Source organism: Pleurodeles waltl, chromosome 10 (assembly GCF_031143425.1).
Source record: "Pleurodeles waltl isolate 20211129_DDA chromosome 10, aPleWal1.hap1.20221129, whole genome shotgun sequence".
NCBI lineage: Eukaryota > Metazoa > Chordata > Amphibia > Caudata > Salamandridae > Pleurodeles > Pleurodeles waltl.
The window spans coordinates 548,341,700-548,358,868 of record NC_090449.1 but is presented as its reverse complement, the minus strand read 5'-3'; positions in this window follow the sequence as shown (position 1 = coordinate 548,358,868).

The following is a 17,169-nucleotide window of genomic DNA, read 5'->3' as shown; positions in this document are numbered from 1 at the left end:
CTCGGGGCATTTTTAGTTTTTGGGGGTTATTAGGGTTTAGGGGGTGGGGAGTCAGGGTTTAGGTTTAAGGGTTGGGTTGGGGGTTGGGGTGCTTTAGGTTTTAGGGGAGGAGGTTGGGGTTGTGGTAATTTTGGGGGTGGTGGTTGGGGTGGTTTTGGGGGGTCACGATAATTTTAAGGGGTGGGGGCTGGGGGGGTGCATGTTGGAAACGTGCATGCTGATCACTAATGCCTTTACCAGGAATGGCTTTACAAAGAAAAATCATTGTAAAGGCATTTGTGGTAAAGGTTTAGTGATACAAACGAGTTTGTTGTTCCAAACTTGTTGTTAAGCCATGGGTGCTTGAAGCACTTGTGGTTTTAACATATAACTGCTAAAACATAATCCCCTTAACCTTGGCCGTTGACAGAGCCTCAAATGTGACACAGGGGTAGGTGGTTCTGGGGATTCAATCAGGTTCTCCAAATGACCCATGTCCCCGAAACTTTTGCAGTTGATCCTGTGGCTGAGATCCTGGTAGAAATGTTTAATCACGTTCTGAGACGGGGTGTTTTCCCTGAGAGATGGAAGGAAGCTATTGTTATGCCTCTTCTTAAAAAGCCTAATGTAGATTCTGACAATTTGAAGAACTACTGACCAATCTCTCTTCTTCCCACGCCTGCAAAAATACCCAAGAAACACCTGTATTAATTATTAGTAAAGTATATTACTGATCATGATCTCCTAGACTCTTCTCAAAATGGCTTCAGAAGTGACCATAGCAAACAGTAAGCTCTCATTACCGCCATTGACATGATGAGAATGCAGGTTGACCCGGGTGGGACTTGTCGGCAGCCTTTGATGCTATCTCTCCATAACATATGGTTCAGCGACTTCTGCATGTAGGCGTGAGTGAAAAGGCATTAGACTTGCTACACTCTTTTCTGGTTGAGAAATGTCAGATTGTCAGGTGTGATCATTTTAGAGCTAAGGCCTTTAGTCTCCCTTGTGGAGTAGCACAGGGCCCCACACTTAGCCCTACTGGATTTAGGGGGTCATTCTGACACCCGCGGGCGGCGGAAGCCGCCAGAAGACCGTACGGCAGTCAAAAGACCGCGGCGGTCATTCTGACTTTCCCGCTGGACTGGCGGGCGACCGGCAAAAGGCCGCCCGCCAACCCAGCGGGAAAGCCCCAGCAACGATGAAGCCGGCTCCGAATGGAGCCGGCGGAGTTGCTGCTGTGCGACGGTGAAAACCGCCAGAAACAGGATGGCGGGAAGGGGGTCAGAATCCCCATGGCGGCGCTGCTTGCAGCGCCGCCGTGGAGGATTCCCTGGGGCAGGGGAAAACCGGCGGGAAAACGCCGGTTTCCCTTTTCTGACCGCGGCTTTACCGCCGCGGTCAGAATGGCCCCTGAAGCACCACCAGCCTGTTGGCGGTGCTTCCGAGGTCGTTGGCCCTGGCGGTCATGATGACCCCCTTAATCTGTAAGTTTTGCTATTGACAGACTTGGTAAGATCTTTTGGTTTCTAGGTTTTGTCATACATCGAAGATACTAAGATCATTTTGTCTTGAACTGATAATGTGTCTGAAACAGCTGAGAGTTTTCAAAACTGGATCATGAAAGTGAGCTGCTGGATGAAGAAACATTCCCTCAAGTTGAATACTAAAAAGACCGAAGTGGTGGTCTTTGGAGCTCAGCATTCTGTATCATCAGAGTACTGGTGGCCAGAATTGTGTGAGTCCCTGCTTTCCCCTGTAGAGTTGGTTTAACGTCTTGGTATATTACTGGATACTTCTCTTTATTGGAATCTAAAGATAAATCATACCACCAGTAGCTGTATTCTTATTATTTGTGTCCTCAAGAAGATCTTTCCTTTTATTCCTGAAAAATTTCGCAAAGATGTGGCTCTCACAATGATCACCTTGCAGGTTAGACTATTGTAATGCTGTGTATCTAAATATCAATAACTATTCATTGATCGTACTCCAAATGGTGCAAAATGTGGCTGGGCAAATTATCCTCAACATATCAAAACATCTCTCTATGACAGAAGGCCTGCGGAATCTGCTCTAGCTTCCAATTAGGAAGCAATGGATATTTAAGGCACTCAGTATAGAGCACTTTGGACTTCTTGACAAAGGAGCACTTTCAATCAGTTCTGATTCTCACTGGTACAGGCCATCCAGGCTTCTGAGATCGGCCTCTGGGAAAAGAATGGTACATTTTAAAAAACAAGACTGGGTGCACGCTCCTTCTCTGTGGCAGCTGCTAAACTATGGAAAAACCTACCTAAATACATTGCAGAGACTTACTCTTTTGGCACCTTTCAAAAACATTTAAAAAGCCGTTTTTTTCACGTCTTAGGCCTGTTTTTGTAAAGTATACTGGATCAGCTGCTGCTTTGTCTTTTTCCCTTCTTATTGCCTGTAGCTTAGGGCTTTTTATTTTGTGCTCCTTTTGCTGAGAGAATGGACAGGGTTTTTGGAATTCTTTAGTTGTAGCACTTTGATACCTACAAACTAAATGCACTTTATAAATCTCTTTTCATTGCATTTCATGCAGGATGTGTGGTCACAGGCCCCAGAGACAGGCCAGGGCCAGGGTGCCTCAAAGCAGTGATGGTTCTCTGAGTACGTCTAGCCTTATTTGGTCTTTTTATATTTTATTTAGAAGGGGACACGTTAGAGGTTTGATGGACCTTTTGACTACGCTTAGAGTGATTCCACCCTGTACACAATCTTTATTTATAGTTTAGCCAACAACAACATACCATTGTTAAAAGAGTCAATTATCAAAACTCTGAGTCAGTAATCTTTACTCACCATGACCCATGTGGCCATGAATGACCACACCTTTTAGTAAAACGTAAAAGTTTATTTCCCTATATTGACAATGCTAATATCACAAAAATTTGTCTCAATACTACATGATAAGCGTATACAAATAACACCGGCTGACCTAAGCGTCAAAAGAATCTCAATTTAACTAAAGCATTGATAATTAAACACTGAAGAGTTACTGTACAAATTAATAACATCAATACCAGAACAATAAAGATAACATACATCTAATTTCAACAGAAGAACAAAGTCAATTCTTGGTTAATAACATTGGACAATACAATTTGGCAAAACTAACTAACCTCCAATTAGAATAGCATATTTGAGCTTCATGCAAAACAATTTAGTCAGACGTTAATTTGGAAAACATCTAACTAGGGCTCTATCAAAATAGCGGTTGGTACCTAAAAGCAAAGAACCAAAATCTGAAATAGAAACAATAGCATTTTGTTATACCTCTCCTCAATGGGTCAGCAAGCTGCGATTTCTCTTCATCAGTTGGACATCCATCTGACCAGCATCAACAACGGGCAGTAAAAGGGAATGGCTCAGCCACAGGTGGGCTCTAAGTTAAGTGAACCACTAAAAAGGACATCAAGCTAAGGGATCAATATTGGCACAAATCATCTATGAGAACGGTTATCAGGCTATGGAATCAGCATTAACAAGATTTGCTCTATGAGGATAGTTAAGAGGGAAAAGGAACATCTGGAACTGCTCAGCTCCTCGAACGGGACCACCACTGGTTAAAGATTGTATAGAAAAGCTCCAAGTTAGACAAAGGACAGGGAATAGGTTCTAACGGGACTAGAATGAAAATCACTCTTCAAGATGTGGTGTGGGTATATCAAAATCCATAAAGCATTTTCTCATGCCGCCATTGGTCGGAAAATCATATGTGTACAGTAAGACCAATAGAAACGAAATCCTAAATCTAAATTATAATAAAACAGTCTTTCACACATCAATGATTGGCTCCTCTTCTCTCGTTCACATCATCGGGTTCGTCGTCAGGTAACGCTTTTGTTGCAATCCTAGCTTCAGTCAGTGCGGCTATTGTCCAAGCATGGGAACATCTCTGTCTCATGCATTAAGTTGACAAAGTAATGGTTTTTAGTACAGAGTATCTCCACAGGCAGTTTTCAAGAGAAAGTTTAAGACATGTACAAATTGCTTGGTCAGCGCAGCGTGAACAATGAACAATATTAACTCTTTGCTTTTACAAGAAATTTTGCGAACAAGTATTATGCCATAGAACTTAACATGAGGCTTTGTCGACTGGCCCAAACCTCAAAATTAATCAAAGCTAAATATTATTTAACCAAATACATAACAGTGAACCATTAATATGATCCACTAATGCATTTTTATTCTACATGTGCACATTAATTATTAAAATATAAGTGTGAATTCATCATTAATTGTTAAACATGTTATAGTGGCCACTCAAGTGGGCACATTTTCCAACACACCCATTATTTTTTATGTTAGCCTAACTCATGAAATTTCCTTTTAGCCATTATTCAATAAATGTTTATTAGTAGTTATTCAGCTTTCAGAATCCCTCCTCTGATAACTAAATGTGTCATTACACCTTTCATCAAACAAAACAATTTTTTTAAATCCTAAAATATTGTTACATGATAACCCTTTACATTTCTTTTCCTTCTTGCATTTTTTCTAACATATCTTTCCAATTTAATTTCTTCCCTTCTCTGATCATTTTTCAACTTCTTGATTTTAATCACATTATACAATTTACAAATTCCCTATAGTTCAATTATACAAATCACAATAATCAATATTATTTGGATTACTTTCATAATTTTACCTTCACAAGGTTGCCCAGCCAATTTCCCACAGAAGCAAACCCTTTGCTAACCATTTTCCCAAACTCCAGGTTCGTCCAAAACTTTTAATTCAGAGTTAATATTAGTCAGATTGTTAATAAAGCTCCTAATTTCTTTAAGATTGTTAGGGATAAATGTGTAACCCTGTTGCGATTTCATCATTTTACAAACTCTGCCCTCCTCTGCTAAAAGGATGTCCAATGCAAGACGGTTCTGAAGACTCATAGATCGTACCGCAGCCATTTCTATGCCCATTAGGATCATGGCTCCTAAGAAACTAGTCAGCATGTTCTCCACAATAGTAGACAACTTTCCAATTTTCATAGAATTTAGGATTACTCCTACTGAAGGAATAATTGCTCCAAACATATCTCCAACTGCCAGAGTTAGATTCTCTCTTTGGTCTAGCAACGTGAAATTCATTCAGTTTAAGTGTCTCATTCAAGTTTTCAAGTTGATAAATCTTTGGGAAAGCTATTCCCAAGTAGCAAATGCCATACCATCCTCTTGGAAGACGGTAATAAGCATTTGGTCCTCAAATGTAATAAACCCCTGGAATTGCTGGGGATTGTACATTTAACAGAAAATTCCATTCCATCTGGAAAAGAAACACATGTCTACATTCACTCATTGCCACAAATAAAGCATCAGGTCTTAATTTTGGCCTAGATATAAAACGTCCCTACGTGTTGTGCGTCCAAAGATAACTTCTCTTGTGTTTCGATTTCACTAAATGTAGAGTCATTCCTTTATGTCCTTTTCTCTAAGCCCTTATCTAATTTCTCCTTTAATGCTTTTTTCCTGTTATCAGTTTGATATAAAAAGCTATTTTCTACTGGTGCAAGCAAGCATGTTAAATTGTTGCTGTGAGCGTAAGCTGTACCACATGTCAATGTAGGTTCAAAGAAACCTCTCACTAATTCTATATTATTTTCCTTAGCCACACTACTCAAGTATTCAATAATAGGAACAAACAAAAACACTACATCATGATTAGAACAGTAATACTGGATGTATTCTTGGTTTTAGAACCTTGTTAGTGAAAAACTGCAACTAATTCCATACGTTAATGGCAAACTATAATAGGTAATCCCTTCCTCTACTGATGAAGGAATTTGCGTTCAAACATAACACTCTCTCGCATTCATTGTCTCAATGTACTCATTCAATAAATTATAGAAAACATTAGAAGTAAGGTCTCTTTGTGAATGCAAGTGCAAGTATTTCTCATCCCGCATAAACTTATCTAAAGTTGTCTGTGTGGTAGTAGTTTCTAAAACAGAAGTAGGATTTGCTACAGCTTTATTAAGAAAACTCGTACCCACAATCAACAACAAACATACCATCATACACACAATAGCTGAGCCAATTCCTATGTGTTTACAAAATCTATTCTTTCTAACCTGCACATTAGGGTTACTCATGATCTGTAAAGAACATAAAAGAAGAAGAAAGAAAAGATATTCTATGCAGCAAGACAAAAATCTTCTTTGCAGATATTTACAGCTTTCAGTCTCTTTCTTAGGGCAATTGTCAATTCGGTCACTGTTGTCAAAATCGTTTAGCAACTTTTCAAGTCAGTTTATTTCAAAAGTCTCTTCAGGTTACTTTCAATTGTCTCTTTTCCTTTTCTCAACTCCTCAAAACTTTCAAAGCTCAGTTCCTTGTCCTATTTCATGTGCCAAAGTATTGACCTGTAATTTCATGATCAAAACACAATGACAAAAATTCACTTTGCCAATCACTAGTTGTTACATACGCCCATTCAGGACCTGCGTACCTTCCATCTACAATTCTTTTTCTTTTCAATTTTCAATCTCCATTTAACTCTCCATCACTCAAATCTTTTCTTGTGGTGTCTACTTCTTCTTCGATTGTTGATACTGTAATTGATTCTTTCCTCTTGGCTTGTGATTTTGACCACTTATCATCATTCAGTAGACCCTTAGTTAATGCTCTTTTCAAGGTTGGATTTTCAGCTTTTTTCAGTTCTGCAGGATTTTGACTTGATGTACCTGTGAGTTCTCTTGGAGGAGTCAGATCATCTTGACTTTGATCCTCCTCAAGTCCTTCCATTGGGTCTGTAGCTTGCTCTGTTTGTCTTTCGAGATGGTTTGCTTCTGAAAGAGCCCTCCTCTGACTAGACTCTCCCACTACCTCAGTTGAGGTTGGTTCACTGTCACTCTCCTGTATGTCCTCTGTTTCGTCTCTCACAGGAGTGTTTGGATTGCCTTCGGTTTGCTCAGAGTCACACGGTAGTAGTAAAAAGTACTACTTGGTGAGGACCTTTTCACCTGGGCTCCAAACATGTCTTCCTCGTGTATTTTCTGATCACAACCCAGTCTCCAGCTCTCGGGTTGCGGCTCTGATCTTGGGATGGCTGCACATTGGTGACCTCCACCTGATGAGAGAAAGAGCAAACCACATCAGCCAGACACTTGGAGTATTGCAACACCTTATCATCTGTTATGTTCACAACAGAATTGGCAGGAACTTCTGGCAACCTCACTGCTCTGCCTATGAGGATTTCATGCAACGAGAGTCCAGTCTTCCTGTCGGGTGTGTTTCTCATCCTCATCAGAACTAGTGGTAGTGTGTCTGGCCATTTCAGATTTGTGGACGCACACATCTTTGCAAGTCTCGACTTTGAGGTACCATTCATTTGCTCAGCAAGTCCTGATGCATCAGGGCGGTAACCACAATGCAACTTCTGCTCAATGTTTAAGGCTGAGCATAGTAATTTAATCACTTCGTTGTTGAAGTGACTTCCTCTATTTGATTCTAAAGAGACCGTAAACCAAAGCGAGGTATTAATTCCCGAAGCAATAGCTTTGCTACAGTAAGACAATCATTTTGCCGTGTGGGGTAAGCTTCAATCCAGTGACTAAAAATGCAAACAATCAACAGCACATACCTCAATCCTCCACACACAAGGATCTCAATAAAATCCATCTGCATTCTGCTAAATGGACCTCTCGCTCTTTCAATGTGGCTCATATTAACCCCAGTCCTCTTTCCCATGTTCATCTGATGACAGGTGATGCAATGGTGGCAAAGTGCTTTGACAACCTGTCTAAACTTTGGATTGAACCAAAATTGTTTGAAAGTTTGAATCATAGCATCCCTCCCAACATGTGCTTCACCAAGATAATATCTAGCCATTTGTGTCAACAAGTTATTTGGCAGGACTATTTGGCCTTCCCCTGATACCCACACATCATCATCTCTTTGCACACATTTCATTTTAACCCACATTTTCTTTTCATCTTAGTGAACATTTTCTTGAAGGACTTTCAGCACTGACCAAGTGTCAATCACAGTTAAAGCATAATTTGTACACATTTCTTCTTGAGGTAACAATTCTCATTTGTCCTTGAAGGATATACAATTCAGTGTAGAAAACCTTGCAACTTAACCCACATATTCATTTTGCACTGATACAAAATCTTGCGATCTGTGGTATACACTGCCTTTCACTACAGCAATCTTTTCAGGCAGCTGTAAAGCTTGTAACAAATCATGGATTCTTCCACCATTTCTAACTAGCGAACCAGAAGAGGTCAGGAAATCTCTCTCTGACCACAACTGACCAAAGTCATGGACTATTCCAAATTCATACTGACTGTCAGTATAAATAGTAACTTTGAGCTGTACAGAGACATGGCATGCTCTAGTGAGAGCCACTAATTCATCCACTTGTGAGCAATACACTCCTCAAAGCCTGGAAGATTCAAGTATATCAGAAATTGTACACACAGCATACCCTGCTTTCAGTGTTCCCATGATATTTCTTAAACAGGAACCATCAACAAAAATAGTTTAGTCATTTTCCTTCGATCTGTATCTCGATTATCATGTCTAGGTTTCATGCACAAATCAGTCACTCCAGACAGTCATGTTCAACGTCTTTCAATTTGTCAAATTCAACATTTTCTTTTGGCAGCAAAGTTGCTTGGTTAAGCACAGTACACCTTTTCAGAGTAACATTTGGAGAACCCACAATTATAGTCTTGAGTCAAATCAATCTGGTGTTGGTAAGATGTTGGGTCTTGATTTCAGTAAGCAAAACTTCAATGGAGTGAGGGACCAAAACAGTTAAAGATGTCCCATCACAATGCTCTCACTCTGAGTGAGTCTCAATCCAACCGCTGCTACAGTTTGGAAACAGCCAGGTAACGCTGATACTGGGTCCAAAGTAGCTGAAAGATATGTTACTGGGTGGTTTACGCCACCACGACCCCTGTGTTAGGAAGGACAAAGAACATGCATCATGCTCATGACAAAACAACATGAATGGTTTTGTTTAGTCAGGCATTCCCAAAGCTGGAGCTTTGCACATACCTTCTCTCAACTCAGTAAAGGCTTTCATGCAGGCTTGGTCTAACACTAAGGGATCAGGATCTTCTATGTAAGTCAGCGTCTGCAATGGCTTGGAAATGATTGAAAAATTGGGAACCCACTGCTGACAATAGCTCACCGTTCCCAGGAACATTCTGACATCTCTCTGAGTGACTGGGGGATTAATCTGCAATATAGCTATGACTCTTTCTCTGGAAATCTATCTAGCTCCCTTTTCAATTTAGTGTTCCAAATATTTCACGTCTTTCTGACAGTACTGTAATTTTGCTAGGGACATTTTATGTCGGTTCTTTCCCAAATGATTTAACAAGGCAATAGCATCATGCTTCTTTTGTCTTTGAAGCGACTAACTAAATCATCAATGTACTAAACCAATGTCAATTGGAAAGGCATTTCTAATGACTCCAGATTCTTCTTCAGTATCTGATTGAAAATGGATGGTGACGCTGAAAATTATTGAGGAGTTCTGCACCAACAGTACACTTGGTTAAGGAATTTAAAACAGAAACAAAACTGGCTATCCTCGTGAAGAGGTACAGAAAAGAATGCTTGTGATAGGTCCATTACAGTGAACCATTCAGTATTGCATGGGATCTGAAGCAATATCACTGCTGGATTTGGCACCACTGGACAATATTTATCATAATATCATTGATTTTCCTCAAATCCTGAACAATCCGAAATTTCCCACAAGGTTTTTGTAAACCCATGATAGGCGAGTTACATGGGCTGCTCAATACTTCTTTTGGAATGCCTTGCCTTTCAAATTCCGCAATTATAGGTACAATCCCTTCAATAGTATCCTGTGTCATGTGGTATTGGGGAATCTGGGGGAAAATTGCATTTGGCTTGCCTGGGTCTCTAACTGGCTCAACTTCTTTGATTAAACCAATGTCTTTCCATGAAAAATCCCACATTTTCATTTTAACTGTTCCCTGTAAGTCAGAAGGAAGATCTCATAATGTAAAGACAGGAAAGAAACTGATAAGTGGGTACTCTTCATTTACTGAGTTGTACTCTGTTTTGTCAGACTGTTCATCCTTATCATCACTATTTGTCTGAATGACAATCTCATCATTTGAACAGGTTATTGAACATTTTGTTTTGCCTAGCAAATCTCTTCATAACAAGGAAACCAAACTTGAGTTCCAAACTACCAATTTGTGTAAGTCTTTGAAGTTTCCAATTTTGACTGAAACTGGTTCTGTAATTTGGTTAGTTGAATATTGGTTTGCAACTCCTACAATCTGCACTGTTTTTACTGAAAAGGGAAAGTTGGAAACTTCTGCAGTTCTCACTGTAAAGCGCGTAGCTCCTGTGTCGACTAAAAATGAAACTTTGTGGCCTATCACTTTCCCTTTCACATAGGGATCCTTCTGGTCTACTTCTAATGAAGCTGCTAACACGCATTCCTACTCATCTGAACTCTCATTTACTCAGTCATCATTCGATTCATCCTCACTGTGTAATGGATATTGGTGTATTGTGTTATTACTCTTATTAAACCTTTGACCTGTACCCTGCTGAGAAAGCATCACCTGTTGCTGTTCCATTGGGGCTTGAGGTATCTGAATCTATTGCCTAGGTACCATTTGGACTTGGGGTGGCATTTTCTGTGACTGGGGCATCTGCAAACATGGCATTTGCATCTGTTGCATGGGCTGAAGACCTTGTGCCTGATTCACATTATTTTGGTAATTAAAATTGTGACCTTTCATTCTTGGTCCTTTCATGTTTGGAAAAGAATCAATTGAATTTGTCTGTGCCACAACACCTAGCATCGGACACTCCCGCTTCCAATGTCTGAGGCCTCCACAAGCGTGACATGGTAACATTCTTTTCATTGCCTGAGTATCATTCTGGGTAACCACCATATTCAAATCGACACCACGATTCACATTTCCAGTTACACCATGACCTCCACCTTTTGCCTGATTCTGAAACCACATGTTTCCCTGCTGCTGTGGAAAACTTCCCTGCATTCCCGATTTTGCCACTTTAATCTGTATCACAGTTGCCTTCTCTTTCAACTTTCTTTGTTTCCATTCAATCTTATCACTACAGTACTTGGCATACTGCAGTACTTCATCCAGAGGCTTTGCTTACCAACAAATCAAATGACTCTTAGGCCCTCAATATGACATCAGCGGTCTTTTTCCAAGACCGCTAATGCCACGGGCGCCAACATACCACAGTGCATTTGGTACCACTTTATGACATTTCCACTGGGCCAGAGAACAGAAACTGCGTTTCGCCAGCTGACCCAGCGGAAATCTCACCACAGTATTGAAGCCGGCTCGTAATGGAGCCGGCGTTAATGTTGAGGTGCGTCGGGTGCAGCAGCACCCAACGCACATTCCACTGCCCGTAATTCGAGCAGTGGAATGTGCGATGGGGGTGTGCATGGGGGCCCCTGCAGTGCTCATGCAAAGTGCATGGGCACTGCAGGGACCCCCAGGGCACCTCCGAGTCTACCCATACCACCAGCCTTTCCATGGCAGTGTTTACCGCCATGGAAAGAGTGGCGGATGGGGACTCATAATCCCAAGGGCAGTGCTGCTCGCAGCACTGCCCTGTCGGATTACAACCACCGGGACCGCCAGGCTGCAGGCTAGCGACAACCTGGCGGTATCGGCGGTATTACCGTCACATCTCTGTCACGGTCATAATGTGGTGGCAAGTACTGCCAGCCTGTTGCAGTACTACCGCCACATTATCGCCTCTCGACTGGGTCGTAATGACCCTCATAATCACCTGGCTAATTTCAGATCTCAATCCTTCAACAGACCTGAACACAAAATTAATCATGTCTTTCGGCTCAATTGTTTCTGTAACACTGTAATGTTTAAATTCCTGAAACAATCTCTCACAATATGCATGCATAGACTCCTTCCCTTATTATGCTGTCCTGTCAATATTCTGCCAATCTATGTCTTTAGGGGAAATTCTTGTTTTCAAACATTCGACCACCTTGTATTAGTATTTCATCACATCAGGGGATGGTGCACCTGTAGCTGGATCTCTTGGAGATTCTATTGTCGGCCATTCTACATTCCTTTTGTTTTATTTCTTTACCCATCTCCCTTCCCATTTATCTAATGTTCCCCATGTTTGCATGCTCTGAATTAATTCCCTAATGTGAATTTTCATTCCAGATATTCTCATGTTCTCAATGTCTTTTGAGTCAAATTCTGATCTGTAACTTCTTCTGAAATGCTTAATTTTCTCAATTTCTAAGTCATATTTCTCTGCCAGATCTGTTCATTTCTGAGGTACTAATCCTGCTTTGTTGGTAATCAGTTTGCACAAATAGCGCAACTCTTCTTCCTTGTATGAATCAATTTTATTCAACTCTGTAGTACTCTCATTCAATTCCTCTGCTTCAAGTCTAAGCCTGGTCAAATTCAATGAACTTCCTCCACTCGAATCTCCATGTGTGCTGCTCAGCTTCTCCAACCATCCAATTAATTGCTGGGCTGTCAAACCTTGTAATGAAATATTGTTATTACATACACTGGGCATGTGCTGTAACGTTAGACACAGAGGGGGTCATCCCGACCATGGCGGTCATGGACCGCCAGGGCCGGGGACGGAGGAAGCACCGCCAACAGGCTGGCGGTGCTTCAGGGGCAATTCTGACCGCAGTGGTAAAGCCGCGTCAGAAAAGGGAAACCGGCGGTTTCCCGCCGGTTTTCCCCTACCCCAGGGAATCCTCCACGGCGGCGCTGCAAGCAGCGCCGCCATGGGGATTCCGACCCCCTTCCCGCCATCCTGTTTCTGGCGGTTTTCAGGAACGGGTGTCGGGGGGCACTGCAGGGGCCCCCTAACAGGTCTAGATCTAAAATCAACAACTATTCCTATAATCTCGTTATCCCCGTATATTAATATCAAGTGTCTCCATTCCCGCTCATATCTTACCTGTGTACGATATTTCGTCACCCGCGAGTACGCCGGCTGACTGGTTTGTTTTTTCCAAACCGAGTTCACCCGACTCGGTCTTATTCAAACTCCGCAGTTATTCTATTGAAATAGACAACGGACTACAAGATCGTTCGTGTCCGTGTAAATAAAAATGAAGAGCGGACTAACTTTTACTGTTGTGATTGCCTTTGCCCGATTATTTTATATATACTCACTATCTTCCTAGCCTCAAATCTCAGAATAATTTACTTTCGCACTAATTATATCCATTTGTAAAATATATCCTACCTCAACCAATACAGTAATTACTAACCACTTTTGATATATTCTCACAAAGATTTCAAAGAGAAATAAGATGAGATATGTGCTCCAAAACTCAAAAGACTAATTTAAGTAAGGAAATTTAAGTGAAAGTTTAATTAAATATATACATTTTCAATCTAATTTCTAATTAAACATAAGTATTGGAAGATGGTAGATTATGAAGAACTGTATGTAGTAATTCTTTTTAAGCTGTCTCATGCTTTTGCTGATCTGAAGTATACACACAGTTATGAGGTATTTTGGGACATAATCTCAACCCCAGTTTCGTGTAGGAACCTTACCATTAAGATCATTCACTAGCAGCTGGTCATCTGACAGATCTACTGTCTGGCCAGCTTGTAAAGCCCCTAATGAAAATTTGACCCCCTGTATTCTTTGTCTGTCTGCTTATGTAATGCCTCGCAGGAGGTGACTTGCACCTGCCGTAGGTCTGCTATAGCTCTACGAATTCCTAAATCAGACACTGATCATGTTTTAGTTACTGCTGTCGCAAAATTTCTTGGAGCTATGTGGACCAATAGAGCAAAGATTTTATCTTCTTCATGTGAAGTTGCCTTGTATGTACAGTTACAGGTTGCCTTCCCAATGACGGACATGGTTCAGCACATTTTTGTGGAATGAATTGTTAATTAGCGAGTGTATTCCTTATACTACTGTGCTTTTGGGCCAAAAAAGCTATGTAGTGACTATGTTGGACCTGTGGCCTAAAATCATGAAATCTTGCAATTGACTCTGTAAATCATCTAGGTACAGTGCTTTTTCTCTTAAGTACTGTATTTGGCGTTGATCGCTGAACAAGGTATTGTATTTTTTCACAATTTTATAACTCTTAATACTTGTTTATTTATATGGTGCCAGAGTATTCTGTGCACACATTTTATGTTTAAGTCCTGGGCCCAGTGGTATTTATTATTGTATTGATTTTATCATTCTCTTAACTTATTTTTAATGTATATGAAATATGATGGTTTTTCTTTGTGTATGCTTTGTGCTTTTCTGGTACTAGCTACCAAAATAAAGCTTCTTCGATTTGATTTGAGTTCTTCCAGGACTCCTCTGAATAATCTGGGAAAATCAGACATAGGTCGTAACCCAAGCATGGTGACACCAGGGACTCTCGGGGTCATTGTGACCCCCGCGGGCGGCGGAAGCCGCCCGCCTGGCGGGAACAGCCAGAAGACCGTACCGCAGTCAAATGACCGCGGCGGTCATTTTGACATTCCCGCTGGGCTGGCGGGCGACCGCCAAAAGGCCGCCCGCCCGCCCAGCGGGAAAGCCCCAGCAACGATGAAGCCGGCTCCGAATGGAGCCGGCGGAGTTGCTGGTGTGCGACGGGTGCAGTTGCAATCGTCGCGATTTTCAGTGTCTGCTTTGCAGACACTGAAAATCTTAATGGGGCCCTGTTAGGGGGCCCCTGCAGTGCCCATGCCATGATATTAATATACGAGGATAATGAGATTATAGGAATAGTTGTTGATTTTAGATCTCATTATAATAGATACTATTGGAGACGAAGTTGGATGTTAATAACATACAATACATGTGGAACTGTTACATGGAGTTAGGTGAGTCTTACAAAAGGAAATAATTTGACAATGTACATCTATATAAAGACAATAGACACAATGATTAGAGATATAGGGCCTGATTCTAACTTTGGAGGACGGTGTTAAACCGTCCCAAAAGTGGCGGATATACCACCTACCGTATTACGAGTCCATTATATCCTATGGAACTCGTAATACGGTAGGTGGTATATCCGCCACTTTTGGGACGGTTTAACACCGTCCTCCAAAGTTAGAATCAGGCCCATATTCTCTTAATTACTTTTAGTTACAGTTCATGCATATTGAAAATGAGAAAATGAAACATGGCACTGTAGGAGGAACACAGCATTGGATGTGAAGGTATTTTTCGTTATAAATTTATTTTGTTTGAATGTAAGTTAGATTTGGGATCTAAAGTGATATATGAGATAAAGGCCCTCATTCTGACCTTGGCGGGCGGCGGAGGCCGCCCGCCAAAGTCCCGCCGTCAGGTTACCGTTCCGCGGTCGAAAGACCGCGGCGGTAATTCTGACTTTCCCGCTGGGCTGGCGGGCGGTCGCCTTCAGACCGCCAGCCAGCCCAGCGGGAAAGAGGCTTCCACGATGAAGCCGGCTCGGAATCGAGCCGGCGGAGTGGAAGCTGTGCGACGGGTGCAGTTGCACCCGTCGCGTATTTCACTGTCTGCGCAGCAGACAGTGAAATACATGTAGGGGCCCTCTTACGGGGGCCCCTGCAATGCCCATGCCAGTGGCATGGGCACTGCAGGGGCCCCCAGGGGCCCCGCGACACCCCCTACCGCCATCCGGATCTCGGCGGTCCGACCGCCGGGATCTGGATGGCGGTAGGGGGGGTCGGAATCCCCGCGGCGGTGCAGCAAGCTGCGCCGCCGCAGAGAATTCAATGGGGCGGCGGTACACTGGCGGGACCCCGCCAGTGGTGCCGGTCCGACCGCGGCTTTACCGCCGCGGTCGGAATCCCCATTGGAGCACCGCCGGCCTGTCGGCGGTGCTCCCGCGGTCCTCCGCCCTGGCGGTCAAAGACCGCCAGGGTCAGAATGACCACCAAAGTTTGGGACTCCATCACAGGATACAATTTAAGTTATTTCAATTTGAGTTAATTGAGTTTTAGTATTGGACTTCATTTTTTATTCTTATTTTTTGATTTTACTTTGTGCTGTCTGAACTAACATTGTTTGGAATTTATGTGAAGTCACGAATGGATGATTTGCACAGTTCCCACTATTTGATACAGATGCACAGGTGTATTATTAACAATGGGTTATGGAGTGTAATGTTTATGTTGATTTTTGATGTATCATTTATGAGTACATTATTTTGGAAGGTCCTGAGGAAGTCCAGGGGTATTCCCCGGATGAAACACGTGTTGACGGACAAGTAAGAGATTATTGACGGACAAGTAAGAGATTATTGAGGACCATACAAGTCAATCTATGGAATATCAAGTGGGATCGTTTGAGACTTGATGGATTGGAAAGTGCTTTTGGAACTATGAACTTGGTATTGTGAACAACTATCAAAGGAGCACATAATTTGGACTGCTGATTTTCAGTTTAATTAAATGTTTATTGGAACTTAATACAGATTCTAATTTGGATTTATACGATAGGATTGTGCTGTGAAAATATACTTCTGGCAAAACTCTATCTGATATAAAATGTATATTGTTGTCTATAAACTGTCATACGTGGGCCTTCACAATTTGCAAAATATTGGATAACTTTGTTACCATTTAGGGTAGTTTAGGGGGTGAAACCCTAGTGTAGAGCACCGTAAGTTTTTTACATAAAGGCAATTAGATCAGAAAGTAGGGGCGCCATTTACTCAAAATCTTTTACCCTCATTTAATGTTTACATCTTCCAATACTTATTTTTAAAGTCAATCTTCGAGGGAAAGGCAGCAGTAGTTTGGTCGATCCCAGAGTTCGCACCATTCAAGCGAATACAGTGAAGCTTTAACGTATCTAAGCAAGGGGACACTGAGAGAGAAATCAGCTTAAACTACAGCTAGGAGGTCTTCAGTATATGAGGCAAGCTCCAGGGTAGTCTAGAGCTGTCTCCACTACAGGACAGGATGTAAACTGACTTTAGGGCCTATTCCCTTAATGCCCAAATCCTTAAAAAGGGAGAACAACGGGGTACTCGATGATAAAGAAACAAGTTTCCTTATAAATGTATTTTCGACTACAGATATTTCTTGAGCTGTAGCATAGCCCCATAGCTCCACACAATATAAAGTGGAACTAACAGCCTTGGTCTCATAGATCTGAAGTGCCGGGCAGATCAGTTTTGTATATGAGGTGCTAAAGTCCCTGACCCCAGTCACTG